This window comes from Triturus cristatus, chromosome 5_2, assembly GCF_964204655.1.
Source record: "Triturus cristatus chromosome 5_2, aTriCri1.1, whole genome shotgun sequence".
NCBI lineage: Eukaryota > Metazoa > Chordata > Amphibia > Caudata > Salamandridae > Triturus > Triturus cristatus.
This window is the reverse complement of record NC_140588.1, coordinates 1,100,399,288-1,100,417,412: the sequence shown is the minus strand read 5'-3', so window position 1 is coordinate 1,100,417,412 and position 18,125 is coordinate 1,100,399,288. Positions and strand designations below refer to the sequence as shown.

Here is an 18,125-nt window from a genome sequence, read left to right as displayed (position 1 = left end):
GATTTTCTAAACTGAAGCGTGCACTTCTGTGGTGACTGCTGTCATTTTAAAAGGCAGTTCAGCCTTGCAGGGCGCTTTTAAATTTAAAATATATCCAAATTCAACTTTCGATTTAAAGGTACTTTGAACGTATTACTCTACCTTATTTGACATATACGTCTCCCCTAAGGTATCCTTTAGATGCGCCAGGGGCAGGGGGCCTTGTACCTATAAGTAGCGAAATCATAAAATATGTTTTATAAGCCCTGGTTAGGGAAACACCATGAATTTCATTTTTTCCCACTGTAGAGAATGGCTCCATAGGCTACCATTGTCACATTTTATTTATCTATAAATATTGAAAGGACTGTAAGTAAGAGAGATTTTACCCCAGTTAGGCCAAAAGGGACCATGTACTTAGCACAAGATAAAAGAAAATTTCCCTTTTGTGACCGCGTATTTGTCTTCTCACTAGTTTGCACTGAACCATGCAATTCTACACTAAAACTTTAAATGTTTACACCAGGTCATTGAAAAAAGTATACGTTATTACTTCAGTTGCACAAAAGACGTGCTTGTAATTGCAGTGAAATTAAAACATTGTGAACGCTAAAAATATATTGAAAATCATTTGTATAATGATGCACATTTAATAAAAATCATAATAGTGGCAATGCGCGTACTTCACAAGTGTATCGTTGGTGCAGATACTACCACTTTAGTGTCCAAGAAAACAGTTAATTCAAAAATTCACATTCTTGGCAGCCTCTTTTATATTTATATAATTTTCAACATGTAATATACACTTTCCACAGATTTATTGATATGTTACAAAATCCAGATATGTGTCGACGTGTTTCGGTATATCTTTATTTTCTCAACACCTTCTTCTGGACTGTTATCATATTCACACATTTCTCATTATTGAACATAAAGTCATATATCTACAAAGCAATAAAATACAATTAAAAAATCAATTCGTTCCTGGAGTAGATTTAGACAACTTCTAAACTTGGTTCAGTGCATCCTAGATTGACCCAAATTAACTCTTCAGGTGATAACTCATAAAGGTGATTATTAAATTCAAGGCATCATGCTGGTCTTTATATTTATACATGACTGGGTTAAAATTATAGGTTTTATTTAATTATGGAACACCCGATTCAAAGGGAATTTTATATGTATTTCGTCTGGATCTATTATCATCTCCCATTCAATACTTGTATTACATTCACCTTGTTTTGATAAAAAGGCAGAAATCTCACCCAGATATTCCACAAATGGGGCCCGATTCACAGAACTAACTTAAGACAAAATCCTAAACTTACTACCATTTTGGTATTCACAGAAGGCACTTACTCATTTTGGTATTCACAGAAGGTACTTACTCATTTCGGTATTCACAGAAGTTAGGAGTCCTAACTTTAGGACTCCTAAATGCCTTCTGTGAATACCGAAAGTCTTAAAATTAGTATTTTTCTCAGTTTCAATCAATCAATCAATCAGAGCATTTGTATAGCGCGCTACTCACCCGGAGGGTCTCAAGGCGCTTGGGGGAGGGGGGTCCGCTACTGCTCGAACAGCCAGGTCTTGAGTTGCTTCCTGAAGGAGAGGTGGTCTTGGGTCAGGCGGAGGTGGATGGGGAGGGAGCTCCACGTCTTGGCAGCCAGGTAGGAGAAGGATCTTCCTCCCGTTGTGGCTCTTCGGATGCGGGGGACGGCGGCGAGGGCGTGGTTGGTTGATCGAACCTGGTGGGTGGGAGTGTAGAAGGTCAAGCGGTCGTTGAGGTATCTTGGGCCTTGGATGTGGAGGGCTTTGTGTGCGTGGGTGAGGAGTCGGAACGTGATTCTCTTGCTAACGGGGAGCCAGTGCAGGTTTCTCAGGTGTACGGAGATGTGGCTGTGTCGGGGAATGTCCAGGATGAGGCGTGCTGAGGCGTTCTGGATGCGCTGGAGTCGTTTCTGGAGCATGGCTGTGGTTCCGGCGTAGAGGGAGTTGCCGTAGGCTGGTGACGAGGGCCTGGGTGACCGTCTTCCTGGTTTCGGTGGGGATCCACCGGAAGATCTTACGTAGCATGTGTAGGATGTTGAAGCATGATGCGGAGACGGCGTTGACTTGTCTGGTCATGGAGAGGGAGGAGTCCAGGATGAAGCCCAGGTTGCGTGCGTGGTCTGTTGGTTTGGGTGCGCTGCCGAGGGCAGGGGGTCACCAGGAGTCATCCCAGGCGGAGGGTGATGATCCCAGGATGAGGACTTCCGTCTTATCTGAGTTCAGTTTCAGGCGGCTGTTCATCATCCACTCGGCTACGTCTTTCATCCCTTCGTGTAGGTTGGTTCTGGTGGTGGTGGGGTCGTTGGTGAGGGAGAGGATAGGCTGGGTGTCGTCGGCGTAGGAGATGATGTTGAGGTTGTGTTGGCGTGCGATGGCTGCGAGGGGGCTCATGTAGACGTTGAAGAGGGTGGGGCTGAGTGATGATCCTTGTGGTACGCCGCAGATGACTTCGGTGGCCTCGGATCTGAACGGGGGGAGGCGGACTCTCTGTGTTCTTCCGGCAAGGAAGGAGATGACCCATTCCAGTGCCTTCTCCTGGATACCGATGTTGTTGAGGCGCTGCACTAGGGTGTGGTGGCAGACCGTGTCGAACGCCGCGGAGAGGTCCAGGAGCATGAGGGCCGTAGTTTCCCCGTTGTCGAGCAAGGCTCAGATGTCGTCGGTGGCTGCGATGAGGGCGGTCTCGGTGCTGTGGTTGGCCCGGAAGCCGGACTGCGAGTGGTTGAGGGATCCGTTCGTCTCGAGAGAGGCGGCCAGTTGTCTCTTGATGGTCTTCTCAATGACTTTGGCCGGAAAAGGAAGGAGCGAGATGGGGCGGTAGTTTTTGAGGTCGGTGGGGTCCGCTGATGGTTTCTTCAGTAGGGCGCTGAGTTCGGCGTGCTTCCAGCTCTCTGGGAAGGTGGTGGTGTCGAAGGAGGCGTTGATGATGTCCCGCAGGTGGGGTGCGATGACGGAGTCGGCCTTGTTGAAGACGTGGTGAGGGCAGGGGTCGGTTGGTGATCCTGAGTGGATGGAGTTCATCGTGCGGATGGTGTCTTCGGTGTTGACCGGGGTCCAGGCACGGAGGGTGGTGGTGGGGGGCGTTGTTCCGGTCATAGGGTGCTTCGGCTGTGTGCTGAAACTGTTGTGTATGTCTGCGATCTTGCTGTGGAAGAACGAGGCGAGCGAGTTGCAGAGGTCTTGCGAGGGCGTGATGTCGTTGTTTCCGGCGCTAGGGTTTGAGAGCTCTTTGACGATGTTGAAGAGTTCCTTGCTGTTGCGGGCGTTGTTATCCAGTCGTTCCTTGAATGCGGATTTCTTGGTGACGTGGATCAGCTGGTGATGTCTTCGAGTGGCGAGCTTGAGGGTGGTCATGTTGTCTGTAGTTGGGTCTCTGCGCCAGGCTTTCTCGAGGGCCCGGCAGTTCTTCTTGGAGCTCTTGAGTTCGTCGGTAAACCAGGATGCTTTCTTGGTGCCGGGTCTGGCGGGGGGGGGGTCTTCAGTGGAGCAAGGTCGTCTGCGCAGTTGCTGATCCATCTCATGAGGTTGTTGGCGGCTTGGTTGGGGTTCGCTGATCTGGCGGGAGGGTTCTGACTCAGGGATGTGGTAAGCTGGTCGGCAGTGATCTTGTTCCAGCTTCTGCGGGGGACCAGTTGCGGGTGGTGGTGAGTCGTGGTCCTTCTGAAGCTGAAGTGGACGCAGCTGTGGTCTCCGGTGGCGTGGCTGAAGGCGATGTCCTTGCTGGAGGATAAGACGGGGTCAAGCGTGTGGCCGGCGTAGTGGGTGGGGGTGGTCACCAGTTGCTTGAGTCCGAGTTTGGCGAGGTTGTCCAGAAGGGTGGTGGTGTTGCGGTCGTTGTTGTTCTCCAGGTGGAAGTTGAGGTAACCGAGGAGGATGTAGTCAGCGGAGGGGAGGGCGTGCGGGCTGATGAAGTCGGCGATGTCTTTGCTGAATTGTGTGTGAGGTCCCGGGGGTCTGTAGATGAGGGTGCCTCTGAGGGTGGTCTTGGGGTCAGTGTGGATCTGGAAGTGCAGGTGTTCGGCGGCTGTGAGGGTGTCTTCGGAGTTGGTCGTGATGCGGATGGTGTTCTTGTGGACGATGGCGATGCCTCCGCCATTCTGGTTGGCGCGGTCCCTCCGGGTGTTCTTGTATCCGTCCGGGATGGCGATGGCGATGTCGGGTGCTGAGGAGGCGTTCATCCAGGTTTCCGTGAGGAAGACGATGTCTGGAGATGTGGTGTCGAGCAGGTTCCAGAGTTCCACGGCATGTCTGTGGATGGAGCGGGTGTTGAGCAGGATGCACTTCAGGTGGTTGCTGCTGGTGCTCATCTTGGCGGGTGCGGTGCAGGTCCAGATGCAGGAGAACTTGCAGGATTGGCAGGTGAAGGGTCCGTGGGTGCGTCTTGGGGTGGCTCGGTGGCAGCCGGGGGTCCGACCGGTGTTGAGTGCATTGAGGGTGGTGGCGTCGTAAGTCCGGCGAGTGGGCTGGCATCTTCGGGGGCCAGGGGGTCTGGCCCTGGGCGCGGTCCAGGCGCGGACGGGTGCAGACAGGCTTGCCTTTGGCACGCCTTCGGCGCACAATCGGTGAGCCCGCTGCACGTGAACGCTGCACGTGCATGGGGGCGACATAAGAAGGTAGCCGGGAGGGAGGGTCAGCTGGGTGGTGGGAGCGGGTCGCCCAATGGGCTGGCGGGGGCGGGGCCGCAGGGAGTGAGCGGCGGGAAAGTCTGGTGTGGGCGGGCGGCTCAGTGGCGGCTGGGTCGCCCTAGGCGAGTGCTGGCGAGTGCTGGGGCACAGGAGCAAGGAGGCAGGCAGCAGGAGGAGCGAGGGGGTGACCAGGCCTAAGCAAGGCTCAGCGGTCGCTCCCGAGGATGGGAGAAGGTCTCCTTAAAAAGGTAGCCGGGAGGGAGGGTCAGCTGGGTGGCGGGAGCGGGTCACCAAATGGGCTGGTGGGGTGCGGGGCCCCAGGGAGTCAGCGGCGGGAAAGTCTGGTGCGGGCGGGTGGCTCAGCGGCGGCTGGGTCGCCCTATGCGAGTGCTAGCGAGTGCTGGGGCACAGGAGCAAGGAGGCAGGCAGCAGGAGGAGCGAGGGGGCGACCAGGCCTAAGCAAGGCTCAGCGGTTGCTCCCGAGGATGGGAGAAGGTCTCCTTAAAAAGGTAGCCGTGAGGGAGGGTCAGCTGGGTGGCGGGAGAGGGTCGCCCAATGGGCTGGTGGGGGACGGGGCCGCAGGGAGTCAGCGGCGGGAAAGTCTGGGGCGGGCGGGCGGCTCAGCGGCGGCTGGGTCACCCTAGGCGAGTGCTGGTGAGTGCTGGGGCACAGGAGCAAGGAGGCAGGCAGCAGGAGGAGCGAGGGGGTGACCAGGCCTAAGCAAGGCTCAGCGGTCGCTCCCGAGGATGGGAGAAGATCTCCTTAAAAAGGCTCAGCGGTTGAGTAGTAGAATAGTTAGGACTCCTAACTTTAGGACTCCTAAATGCCTTCTGTGAATACCGAAAGTCTTAAAATTAGGATTTTTCTCAATTTAGTAGTAGTCAAGTCAGAACTCCTAACTTTAGGACTCCTAAATGCCTTCTGTGAATACCGAAAGCCTTAAAATTAGGATTTTTCTCGGTTTAGTAGTAGTATAGTTAGGACTCCTAACTTTAGGACTCCTAAATGCCTCCTGTGAATACCGAAAGCCTTAAAATTAGGATTTTTCTCAATTTAGTAGTAGTAAAGTTAGGACTCCTAACTTTAGGACTCCTAAACTGAGAAAAATCATAATTTTAAGACTTTCGGTATTCACAGAAGGCATTTAGGAGTCCTAAAGTTAGGACTCCTAACTTCTGTGAATACCGAAGTGAGTAAGAGTCTTCTGTGAATACCAAAATGAGTAAGTGCCTTCTGTGAATACAAAAATGGTAGTAAGTTTAGGATTTTGTCTTAAGTTAGTTCTGTGAATCGGGCCCATGGTGTTTAGCGGATTTTTCTTTGTTCACCTTGTTTGTAATTATTTCAAGGGAACCCTGCAAATCACATGTTTTGTTACGCTTGAAATCCTTTTTGATATCACAACACATAATAAATGCCTCTTATTTGCATTACTTACTTGAAATAAGGATAAATAAATTAACTTAGGAGACTCCCTCATAAAGTTTTCTTCCAAACTTCAGTATCTGTTAAATAACATTGTGTGGGTTATTGTACCTAATTTTAATTTTCTTTTAAAAGTTATACTGGGCTTCTTTATATACTATTAGAAACTTACCCTGTAGTCCTAGGTTTTACTTCTTGGACTTTACTGTTGTTATTTTCAATAAAATGAGGTACTTGTGGTTGTCTTCAGCAGAACAATAAATAGCTTTGACCAGACTTTTTCAATTATAGTGGTTCAAAAATCCTACAAAAACACAGTTTAAATTTCCTTGTTGTCATATTATTAATAAATATCACTTATATAGCGTGTACTCAATTATGTTTAGAATTTTTAGTACAAATAAGATCTATTGTTCATCTTTCTTAATTGGCTTGACGTTCCTTACTCTCTATTGCTTAGCTGTATCTAAATTCCCTAAATCGCAATGGAACCGATAAAGGAGTGACTTATATCAAATTGTCGAACTATTATGGGTTTTGGACAATCCGTAACTCTTCCTGTTTATTCTCAACATTTCATGACTCTCTATTCTTTGATTATATTTTGTGGCCGGTTATCCTTATTTCTCTATTCGTCGAAAGGGGCCACGCATAAAGACATTTCAAGGTATGACACAAAAGAAGTTATTGAGTTTACTTTTCTGTAAGCCAAAATCGAGCCTTTTAGCTTCCCTCTCGTGATTGGCCAGCCTCAGCCAAGGCTGGCCAGGCTGCTTCATTGGGGTGTGAAAAGCCCCGCTAGAGAGACAGTGGGTTTCCTGTGGGCAGAGAAGCACAATCTGCAGAGCAGATGGCAGCAGGCGGGTGAGGTGTAGCTAAACTGGTCTTCAAAGGGAGAATGACACTTTAGGACATTGCAGGTTGACCTCCACATCCTGCCACCACAGCAACTAAGGAGCCCTGCCATTAGATTAGGGAGAGGATTGGAAGAGAAGTGTTTAGGAAAATTAGCCATACCAGTAGGTTAAGTTTGTCTGAGTCAGTTACTCTGGAGAGAATTTCTAAATTTTTGAGGGAACAATGCTTTCAGGCCACGAATAATCCTCAATTTGGAGGAAGTGGTCATAGACCTGGGTGGGATGCTACATCTCATTGGTCGATGTCCAGGAACAGTCTAGCAATATGGAAGAGCTTCACATTGCCTCAGGTCTGCTACCTGAAACTGCAAAGTGAAGAAGGGCTGCCCTGCTGGAATCCGGATGTGCTCCCAAAGGGTTGCACTCAGAAGGATTGCACCTTCTGTACAATTTGATACAATAATCATAAGGAAGTTGCTTTGCTTCAGGAAGAATTAATGAGTGGACTTCCTGCAAACTACAGGTTAACAGAGACCACCTGCATCATCTCAACCAAGAGTCTCCATCTGGGAGTACGTCATGTTGACTTTTACAGTTTTGGCCAAGTGCATTGTGGGAATTGTATTCCAGATATCGAAAGGGCCATCTAGGAGATTCCATACCCTCCAATTTGTGTTTTGAACACTTACAAACCTCAAGGAGAATGTCAGGAAGAAGTTACAGAAATGTGGAGAAGTTTGGAAAAAAGATGTATAAGGTGACCCACTCAACGTTGAGAATCAAGTCGCTTAACTTCAACCGCGACTTGGCCTGTATTTGAGGTTCATCCTGCTTAAAGCCCTGGAGCCCCAAACTTCCAGGATTTGTCTGGGGTCTTGTGGTGTAGCAATTTGTTGATGTTGCATCGTAATTGGCCTGCTGGAGGGATCCGCTTAAAGTCAAGTGAAAAATCCTCCAGAATAGTTTCTAAGTCTGGAGGTAAAATTTTGACTGAGGCCTCCTACTGAGTGTATCCTCAAACTTTGTTCTGGTCAAGCATGACCACATGTCCTAATGCGGCATTATATGTTTTTTAATTATAAACGTAGCATTTGAAGAATGCTATCACTATTTATTGGGAGCACAGCATACCACTACAATTTTGACAGTTCATTGCAATCTACAGTTAGCCAGTAGCTCAAGCATTGTCTGCTAAACAGTTACGTTGGGCACACTTTTTTTAACGATTATGACTTAATTATCGCTTTCAGTCTGAGAAAAAAAGAATGGGGAAGCAGACACTTTGTCATAAACCGGGTATCACTCTATTGGACTCCCAGTTCACCCTACTTCAATACCTTGTGGAAGTAATGACAGCTATTTAATTTGTGACTCAATCTCATTGAGAACAGGTCCCTGGAAAGAAGAGAGGTGCTAACACAACATTCTAATAGAGTGAACTGTATTATGTTAATGAAGTCCAATTTCTTCCCACCAAAAAGCTACAGGAACAGGCTTTACAGTGGAGCCACTCTAGTCATTTGGCAAGCCATCCAGAGGAGAAAATACTCTAGATTTTGAAACACACCATTTTTACTGGCCTACAATACTTAAAATCACAAATAGATTTGTAGAGACTTGTGCAACATGTGCTTAGATTAAGGTATTCCATGCAGCATTCACTGGGATAATGCAACATATTCCAGCTCCACCATGTCTGTGACATACAGTTTATTTGGACTATATAATTGAATTACCACACTTGATTAATTCAATATCATTCTGGTTACTGTTGATAATTGAACTACAATATCATATTTTATTGTTCTTAAAGTATTGTTTTGTGCAAAAATATAAACTGAGGTGGGTAGTTTGGCTGCATGGGGTCCCTCAGTGCCTATTTCAGACTGGGGTTGGCAGTTTGGATTACATATTTGGATAACCCTTTGTGACTTCATAGGTATTGAAGTTAGATTATCTTCCAGTAACCACCTGCATACAGATGGCCATACTGAGAGAATACATATCTGAATCAGTGCTTAAGATGCACTACCTTGCAGGAGAATTGTGATTCTTGGTTATAGAATGCAGAGTTTGCATGCAATCATTCAACCTGCAAAGCTTCAGTTTTCTCTACCTTTTTTGGTACATATTGAGTCCCCACCAAAATGACAAATGTAGATAACCAGAGATCCAATGTAGTGCCCACAGCTCATGAGTTCAATAAACACCTGATTCACATTCACCCAACTGCAAACAGCAATCTATAACAAGCCACAAACGGATTCAAGGAGTTTGCCAACAAGCATAGGTAACCAGAACTGTTGTGTAACATTGAGATTCAAGTTTGATTATCATCCAAAAATGTATACCTTTGACATTTTAAGAGCTCGAGTGATTAATTCTATTTCTCTAAAACATTAAGGGGCAGATTTACGAGCCCTCTGCGCCACATTTGCGCTGCCGTTGCGTCACTTCTGTGACGCAGCAGCGGCGTAAACCATGCGCCACATTGCGCACTATTTACAACGTGACGCATCTAGGGAGATGAGTCAGGTTGTAAAGCCATGCGCCACATGAAACCTGCGTCAAGTTTCATGTGGGCGTTTCGGCGCAGGGGGGGAGTTCTGTCACAGGAACGCCTGGGAAAAGTGCCTGAGTGAAATTTACAAGATTTCACTCAGTCACTTTACCGACGCCGCTGCGTCAAAACCTTGCACCTGCTTGAAGCACCCTGTTGAGGATAGGCCAGGTTGTAACAGTGCTGGAGTTGCGTTGCGCCTGCGACACAACTCCAGCACTGCGCCAACCTTACGCCTGCAGATGCGTCATGCAAGTTTACCCTTGCGCCACCACAGGTGCGCTGCATTTACAATGTGGCTCAAGGATAAACAGATGCGTGACGCATCTGATGGCGTAAGGGCGGCGCATTGCTGGAGTCGTGTTGCAAGCGCGACGCAACTCCAGCAATGCTTAGGGGCTGCCCAAACCTAACATGCAGCGTCACGCCTTACGCCTGCTTCGAGCAGGCGCAGGGATTTGACGCAGCGGCGTCGGAAAAGTGACTCACTGAAATCTTGTAGATTTCACTGCGTCACTTTTCCAAGGCTTTTTCTGACAGAACGCCCACCCTGCATACATTAAACCTGACGCAGGTTTAATGTGACGCAAGGCTTTACAACATGACACATCTCCCTAGATGCGCCACGTTGTAAATAAGGCGCCACATGGCACATAGTTTACGCCACCGCTGCGTCACAGAAGTGACACAAAGGAGGCGTAAATGTGTCGCTAGGAGCTTGTAAATCTACCCCTGAATCTTTAGGACTTGCATCTCTTTGGCTGATGAATGCTTATTCACATTGTATGGCGTGCTTCATCACTGGGTTCAACATGTAGCACTTAGAAGCATCCATAGGTGCTCTGCCTTACAAGCCTCCAGTCAGTCATTCAGTAAGCCAATAAGAAGACTGCATTGAGTGCATGCTTTTCATCATCATAACATTTCAACATGCCTCCAAATGTGTCTGAAGCTTAGTTTCAGACATATTTAGCTTAGCTTTGATTCCACACATATCACACCACTAAAATGGCTTTAGGGTCATTACATTCACAATCTTAATTCAACTTTATGGTGATGTGTTGAATATGACACCTGATAGAGTAAGAAGAAACAAACCAACCTCCACAATTACACCTCCAGTGGACAAATCATATGACAAAGCCACTTTGGTTTCACCTTATGGCTCCTACAAAGTTATACAAAGGTAAATGTCTGGGCGAGTGTCTCTGGATCTTTTAAATATAGATTAAAAGTTGGGGCCAATAAAGCTAGAAGGTGTACAATGAAAGCTAATTTTGAGTTTTGGATTATGGGACACTCAGGAACTCGTTTCCCTTTTCATGTACATGTAGGTTGAAAGAAAAGTACAAAGACATTTCAGTGGATTGCCTTGGTTGCACTACAATACAGTTTCTCTACATGAAATCAGTATAATGGGATATTAGACATTAACTTGTGGCTGCAGAGGTTGGCTTTGCAAGGCCACTTTATGAGACATACCATTGTCATATTTTCCATCCCTTTCAGGGTCACGACAACCAAGAAGGAGTGGGTTCATTGGTAAAATGGATCTCTCAGACGGGAAGAGCATATTATGCATTTATCAAAGGCATCTGAACCAAACAACCCTACACACACCACACCTGTGCAATACGTGTATCAGTATGCAGGCAGTTTGCATAGTTTTTAAAGATCAATGGGCAGCACAGCAGGACACAAGAGACAGATAGAAAAAGGAAATGAGTCAGATGCTTGCCAGAGTGGAGCATTTATGTTAAGTGCTGTGCCACTTCTTCTACTGTGCCTACTGTGCCTCAGATGGGATGGTTTTATAATAGCTACAGGTCTGTTGTAGATTCTGGTTTAGAGCAGTGTGCGACGAAAATCATCCAACATTGTTAAAACACAGTGACATAGGAGAAGTAAAGTTGCTGAGCGGAAGGCAGACATTGTTCACATTTTTCCTTTGCAGCAACTTGATAATAATAACTTTCCTGTAACAACTGAGGAGTGTTGGGTGCCTGCTTGGTCCTGGAGATGGCTGGCATGCTCCAAGAACTGAAAGAAAGTCTGCAAGCTATTGAATCTGAGATTTATCGTATTACACTAAGAATGGATCATTTTGAAGGCTAAATAGACAAACACAGCATCAGATTGATGGGTGTGGTATCCAGGGTCCCAACACCCAGTTGCTCTCACAAAAGAACATACATTTGTAAATGTAAATGACAGATCACACTACAACAACATCAGGATCATAGGCATGGCCGACACAGAAAACTCAGCAAATATGGAACCTTTTGTGGAAATACTGCTTGGATCAATGTTTACATGCAAGACATTTTAAACAGTTTTTATTATTGAGATAGTCTAGGCCTGCGTGGACCCCAAACCAATCATAGCCCAGTTGCCAAATTATAGGGACAGGGAGAACATCCTGAACCTAAATAGGAAACATCTGGATCTCCAATATGATTGTTCCCCAGTTCCATTCCAGCCAGACTTTACACATATTTTGCAAGAAGCCAGATGCAAATTTCTGGAAGCCAAGAAACACTTTGTAAATAATCAATCAAATACTCCATGTTTTTCCCAGCCAAATTAAGAGGGGAAAATGATTAGAAAGTAAATGTATTCATTCAATCTGAGTCAGGGTTGAAATTCATGAGGACCAACATTCAACCACAATCTGGAATGAACTTGTGTGGCAACTTTCCAGTTGCTGCCTGGGGTAGCCGGAGACACAAATCAGCAGGCAGTGATAACAATGGAAGATTCTGAAATCAGTGCATGCTTTTTATTTTAATACACCTATTTATAGCTAAATATGAATATCCAAGTCCTAATGATCAGCTATAATGTGTGACAAATATCCATGTGGGATGAGTTATACGATCATGGCTGTTATTGAATATAAAGGAAATTAAAACAAATACGTGCATTACCCATCAGGCCTCGATGTGTACAGAACGATAAAGTAAAAAACCACAATGGTTTATTAGGTTAGATTTGTTCATCATGGCCTTTTAGAAAGAACATAAAACATTAATAAATATCTAGTACATCCTGGCCTGGACCTTCACTCTCTGGTAACCCCGGAACTCTTTTCCTATGCAATCAATCTAACTCTCACTCTTGGTGCAAGAAACATTTTACTACATTTCATCTCCAAAACAGATATTTTTCATCACCTAGAAAAAATCAAATTAAGTGCAGATGGTACAGTGCTCAAAGGTGCAGTGGCATGCATCATTTAGAATGATATATATATACAGAAGCGATGTATCCAAAATTTCCTAAACACAGAACCGTACCCCTATGGCGTACGCCTACGGCAACACTAGCATAGTGATACGGACCCTACACACGCGTGTATGGACCTTATCCCTATGGCGTACGCCTACGGCTACACTACCATAGTGATACGGACCGTACACACGCGTGTACGGACTGTATCACTGGAGTAGTGGTGCCCTAGGGGTGTGGAACACACCGTACATGTGTGTGTATAGTGAAATTACATAGGGGACACATGAGGGACAAGTATAAGGGCCTAAATGCATGCTGGTTGTCATGGAGACCGAGTTTCAAGTTCACATTTTTTCATCAGGTGGCCAGCAAAATTCGGTAGGAGACAATATACTATGTTGCAAAGTGGTTGTTGACTTGACATCATGCTCAATTTTTAAACCATGCAAAGGCACCTACTGGGGTACGTTTAAAGGGATTGGGGGAAACGTAGGATGCAAATGAGATTGACCAACCACTCTGTACTCCTGTAATGAAACAGGCCAGCAAGGCAAATATAAGGCAGCCAGGTCCCATGAGAGAGCACTTGCCTGCACAACCTTTCATTCCATACCACTGCTGCTGCTTGTGATTCCTCTGGCACCATGTCCAGGTCTGTGGAGAGGGCCCAGCCATTCACCCTGGAGGAGAATGTGGCATTGATGGATGTCATCCTCCCACAGTACCCCAGCCTGTATGGGAGACCAGGGGAGCAGGTGAGTGCTGACTCCACTAGCTTAGACTGTGCCCCTTTTTTGTGAATGTCACTTCTGGCATTGTGTTCAGGTTTGACAGACATGCAATGTTCTTTAGAGTGGGTCCCAGGGGGGGGAATGCCTCATTTCTCCCATGCAGAGCATGCTCTAGTGCATGTCTGCACTCCTCACTTGCATAGTGCTTACAGTGACAATCACTGCATGGTGCATGCCACATTCAGCCTGGCTAATCCTCTTGGGATTGTTGTTTCTACAGTCCTGATGTGATTCTGTTGTCCCCCCAGTGTGACAGGTGACTGTACCCACAGATGTGTGTGAGTTGAGTGTACCTGTGATGAGAGTGTCCAAATGATGTGTTAGTCCCCTGTACATTGGTGTGTGTGTAAGTCCGCTGTCATGTGGGTGGGTGTCTATGTGGAGTGTTGCACCCCAGCTGCATGAGGGATGCATATACCCTACCCATCTGATGTGAGCAGGGAGCAGTGCTCTGTGTCTGCCATTCTGAGCCAGCCCCACACCTATGACACCCCCCAGTCTAGTGGCACATGTGCAGAGTGAGGTTTGTACCAGCAGTTGCCAATGGCAGGTGATTGTCCTGTGCCTGTGTGTGTCTGTGTACTCTGCTGAGGTTGCGTCAGTGGCCTGGGGCATGTGACTGCTTTGATGTGCTGTACATAATCCTGGTGTAGCTTGTGATGCACAGTGTGAGCCTGGATCATTGGTTGTGTCGCACCCCTCATTCCACCTGTTTACTTTCAATGTCACATAGTGCATTTGGCCTTCACCAGAGGATAATGTCCCTATGACAAAGGTGCAATGTGTTTGCTGCATACTATGTCCTGTTCAAACCAGCCAAATTGTTCAAATGTGTGTCTCTGTGACATGTAGCAGGTGTATTTAAGTTGTCTCACTTTGTCATCCTCACAGGTAGGCGCCTATGCCAAGGGGGAGATTTGGAAGCAAGCCGTCAGGGCAGTGAGGTTGGTGGAGGGTCGGAAGCAGCGCATGGCCCAGGTGAGGAAATGCTGGCAGGATATCCGGTGCTGGACCAGGAGGATCGCCCGGGTCTTGCTGGGGGACTCACCAGAAAAAAAGAACCGTGGGCGCCGGCGCCTGACCCACATAATGAAGCGTGTCCTGGCGGTGGTCTTCCCAGAGATGGATATGCGCTTACAGGAAAAGCAGCAGCAGGAAGGGGGTAGGTACATGTGTGTTTGTTGTGTGTCACCAGCTTTTGGAAGTGCGCAGTCTCATGGATACACTGCCATGGTTTATATGTGCAGTGCATATCATGTTCCCCCAAGTCAACCCGTGCTGTTCTTCCTCCCTTCCCCTCCTTGACATGTGTTCCCTGGTCTGTGTGTAGTCACTCTTGCACAAGGTTATCTAGGCTGCCAGTTAATCCAAGTTCCCAATGCTTGCAGCAGCATGTGTGGGGGTGGTGTGTGACATGTGTTGGGACCTTGCCTGTGCCCTGGCCAGTTCAGTCATTGTGGGGTCCATGTTAGTTGGCACTGATAATGAGTCCCGACATAGGAGTGTGTCTTAAAAGTGTACTGCCTTACAGCATGCATGACCAATGTTGTGCCCTCAGACATGATGTGCATGAGTGGGAGATATGCATAGTGCAGGGACGGTCGCTTCTGTTACAGTCATATCCATACAGGACCATGGAGGAGTGTGGCCACTACAGTCCCCTGGGGCACCTTTTCCTAGGTATCATGTGTGTCATCCAACAATGTGGACATTCTCTATGTCTTCAGCATAGGTTGGTCTCTGTGGCATTGTACCCTGGCCTAATTTGTATTTACGTTAAGTGTGCTACATGTGTCCACTGTACAGGGTGACGCAATTTGACTTGTGCATACTCACAGTGGCCAGTGCCTGTGTGTCTTGGTACAACTATCTGATGATGGTTGTTTGTCAATTATATGTGCGGTCAGGCGCACGAGGGGTAGTTCGTGTACAATCAGGATTTATTGAAGGGCATTTTTGTAATCCCCGAGTAAGAGGTGTAAGTACTTCCTCTGTCTCAATCACATTGTCTCAGGTAGTGGGGGGTTTGTGCGGGCAAGGCCTACATGTCCAAACCGTATGTCTCCTTGCCAGGTCTGACCTGTGTGTGATGATTGTCTGAACATACACTCAACATGCAGTGACCTAGTCATGTTGGGCATGGTTTAATGTATTTGCTAAGCAGCATGTGCCAAAAGTTAAAAGACATGGTTCCTGCCCATCCCTTTTTTGGCAACATGTGTGTGGGGTCCAGATACTGTGCTCGACTTTCCCCAGAGACTAGCTCCTCTGTCTAATTTGATATCAAGTTATTTGCTGTTGTGTCATGCTCTCCATTGTTTCTCAGTGGCATGGTGGGTCAACCAACTATGTGGTGCAGGGCCTACATATGTGCGTAGTATTGTAGATGTTACTCATGTTGCTTTTCATGCTATGCACTGTGACCTATGTAGTTTTGACTCATGTGTCATATATATACAGGTGTCTGATTATTTCCTGTCTCTTCACCTTGCCCACAGCATCGTCGGGGGAAACCGAGGGAGACACTGGCATGGACGTGGAGGAGGGATCCAGCACCAGTGCCACCAGTGCTGTCGAGTCTGGCGCAGCGAGTGGCACGGAGGCCGAGGGGAGTGAGGCGGAGGACCTGTCTAGTCCCACCACCGACTATAATGCTGACGGGTCCGAGGCTGAGCTCCCAGGGGGGGCAGAGGCTGCTTCCAGAGCTGAAAGCATCACTCCATCTCTCGCCGCCCCCTCCACTCCCATCACCGGCCTCCCACTTGCTCAGGTCCCTTCCGTTGGTGCTAGGCGACAACATGTCTCCTTTGTGCCAGGCACCGCACCCCCTGCCCCTGTCTCCCCTGCTGCCGTCAATGCTGAGTCTGTGGACATTCTGTAGCAGTTGCAGGTTGGTCAGACATCGCTCCTTAATGTCCTCCATGGCCACACCAGACTGCTGACACAGATGGTGTCGTACATGGAGGGCATGTCATCAGCGATGTCTGACCAACGGATGTTGCTGAGGTCCATGGACTCATCACTGACAGCAGCAGTGGGTCTCCTGCAGCGCTCCGTCCCCCCCCTTACCCCTGCACCATCCACACTTCCCACTCCCATGCCTGTCCCAAGCACACCCAGTCGTCCCCATGCACGCACCCCACCAGACACAGGCAGCACACCACCAGGGAAGGCCAAGCGCACACCTCCTGTCACGCACACACATGGGGGAGTAGGCACAGCCACTGGGTCGGGGGGCATACAGCAGCCACGCAGTCACAGTGGGAGTCCGCAGTCCTCACGTCCCACTTCCTCCAAAACCACTCCCCTTAGCTCTCCTGCCCAACAGTCAGACAAAGAGTCCTTCATGGCCAGTGTGTCCCTCCGCCCCAGTGTAACATCACCCCGCAAGCGGTGGAGGCAGTACCCAGGCAGGGTAGTTGAGTCCCCTCTGTCCACAACCTCCCCCAGTAGCGCTGCAACCCATCCCTCCGACCCCCCCCTCCTTGGGGCCTGTGATTCCTTCGGGTACAGGGGAGACGCTGGAAGACCTTGCAACTGTGTGCAGCGCCCTGCTAACCACCACCTTTGGCTCTGCCCCACCCCCTGTGGTGGAGTCGTACGTCCCTGCACACACAACACCTACCCTTGCCCCTCCTGTCCCTGCGGTGCCTGGTCCTTCCCCCCCACATGATGTCCCCCCTTCTGTGGATGATATGGAACAGTGAAGTGTACAGGCAAACTAGGGGAGACGCGTCCCAAAGTGTCCGCCACCAGGACTTCGCACATGGCCTGGCCTATGGGCCCTGTATATAGTGGACATTTATTTTGCAATAATTTTTTCTCCTGAATAAAGCATTTTGTTTTTCATTTGCACACTAATGCTTTTCTGGTCTTGCTGTTGGTGGTGCTGCTCCATGATTTGGGGTGGTGATAATGTGTTAGGTGTCTGGGAAATGTTGTAGTGTGCTGCTCATGGGGTGGACCCTGTTATCTGCGTGCCATCACAAGGTCTCTGCAAATAATCGTTGGTCATGTAAGCTCTTACAGTATGGTGACATTGTCCCAAGGTGTGTTCCTTCCTCTGTGGACCCTGACATCTTCCCTGCAGGGTGTTTCCCAATTGTTGTGCTGAGCTGTGTCTACATATCCTGGGTGTGTGACGGATCCCTTCAACTTTGGCCATGCATGCTCAGCAATGTCTCCACCTGCATCATTTGTGGCATCCTTGGTGGTCACAGTACTTGTGTATAGAGTATATTGACATGACTTCATGTGGACATGTTCCCTTTTCTGCACTATGCATGTGTGTACTACCAGCCTCGCACACATGTGCTACGTGTTCTGCAGGGTCTTTGGGCACCTGACATATACAGTCTTGTTGCATGCTCTCAGTGTGTGTATTGTGCTGCCAGCGCCAGGGGTGGGTATGCATGTGTCATTTGTCATCACACCCACATGTGGTTTGTCATGCAGTGGGGGATGGACATCCACCCTCATGGGAGTAGGACACTGCTGTCAGTGATGTGTTGGCATGCCACTCTCAATATAGTCGCACTTTGTGTATGCCTTCATGCACCCATGAAGTTTTGCTAATTGTAGGATGGTGTACACACCACCATGTCTC

At 48.0% G+C, this 18,125-nt stretch overlaps 1 protein-coding gene across 1 annotated transcript in view; it reads left to right on the top strand.

Moving 5' to 3' along the window:
• Window positions 1-18,125, top strand: part of LOC146829764 (nicotinamide N-methyltransferase-like) — a 55,828-nt gene that overhangs the window by 20,568 nt on the left and 17,135 nt on the right. The gene's annotated exons all lie outside the window — the stretch shown is intronic.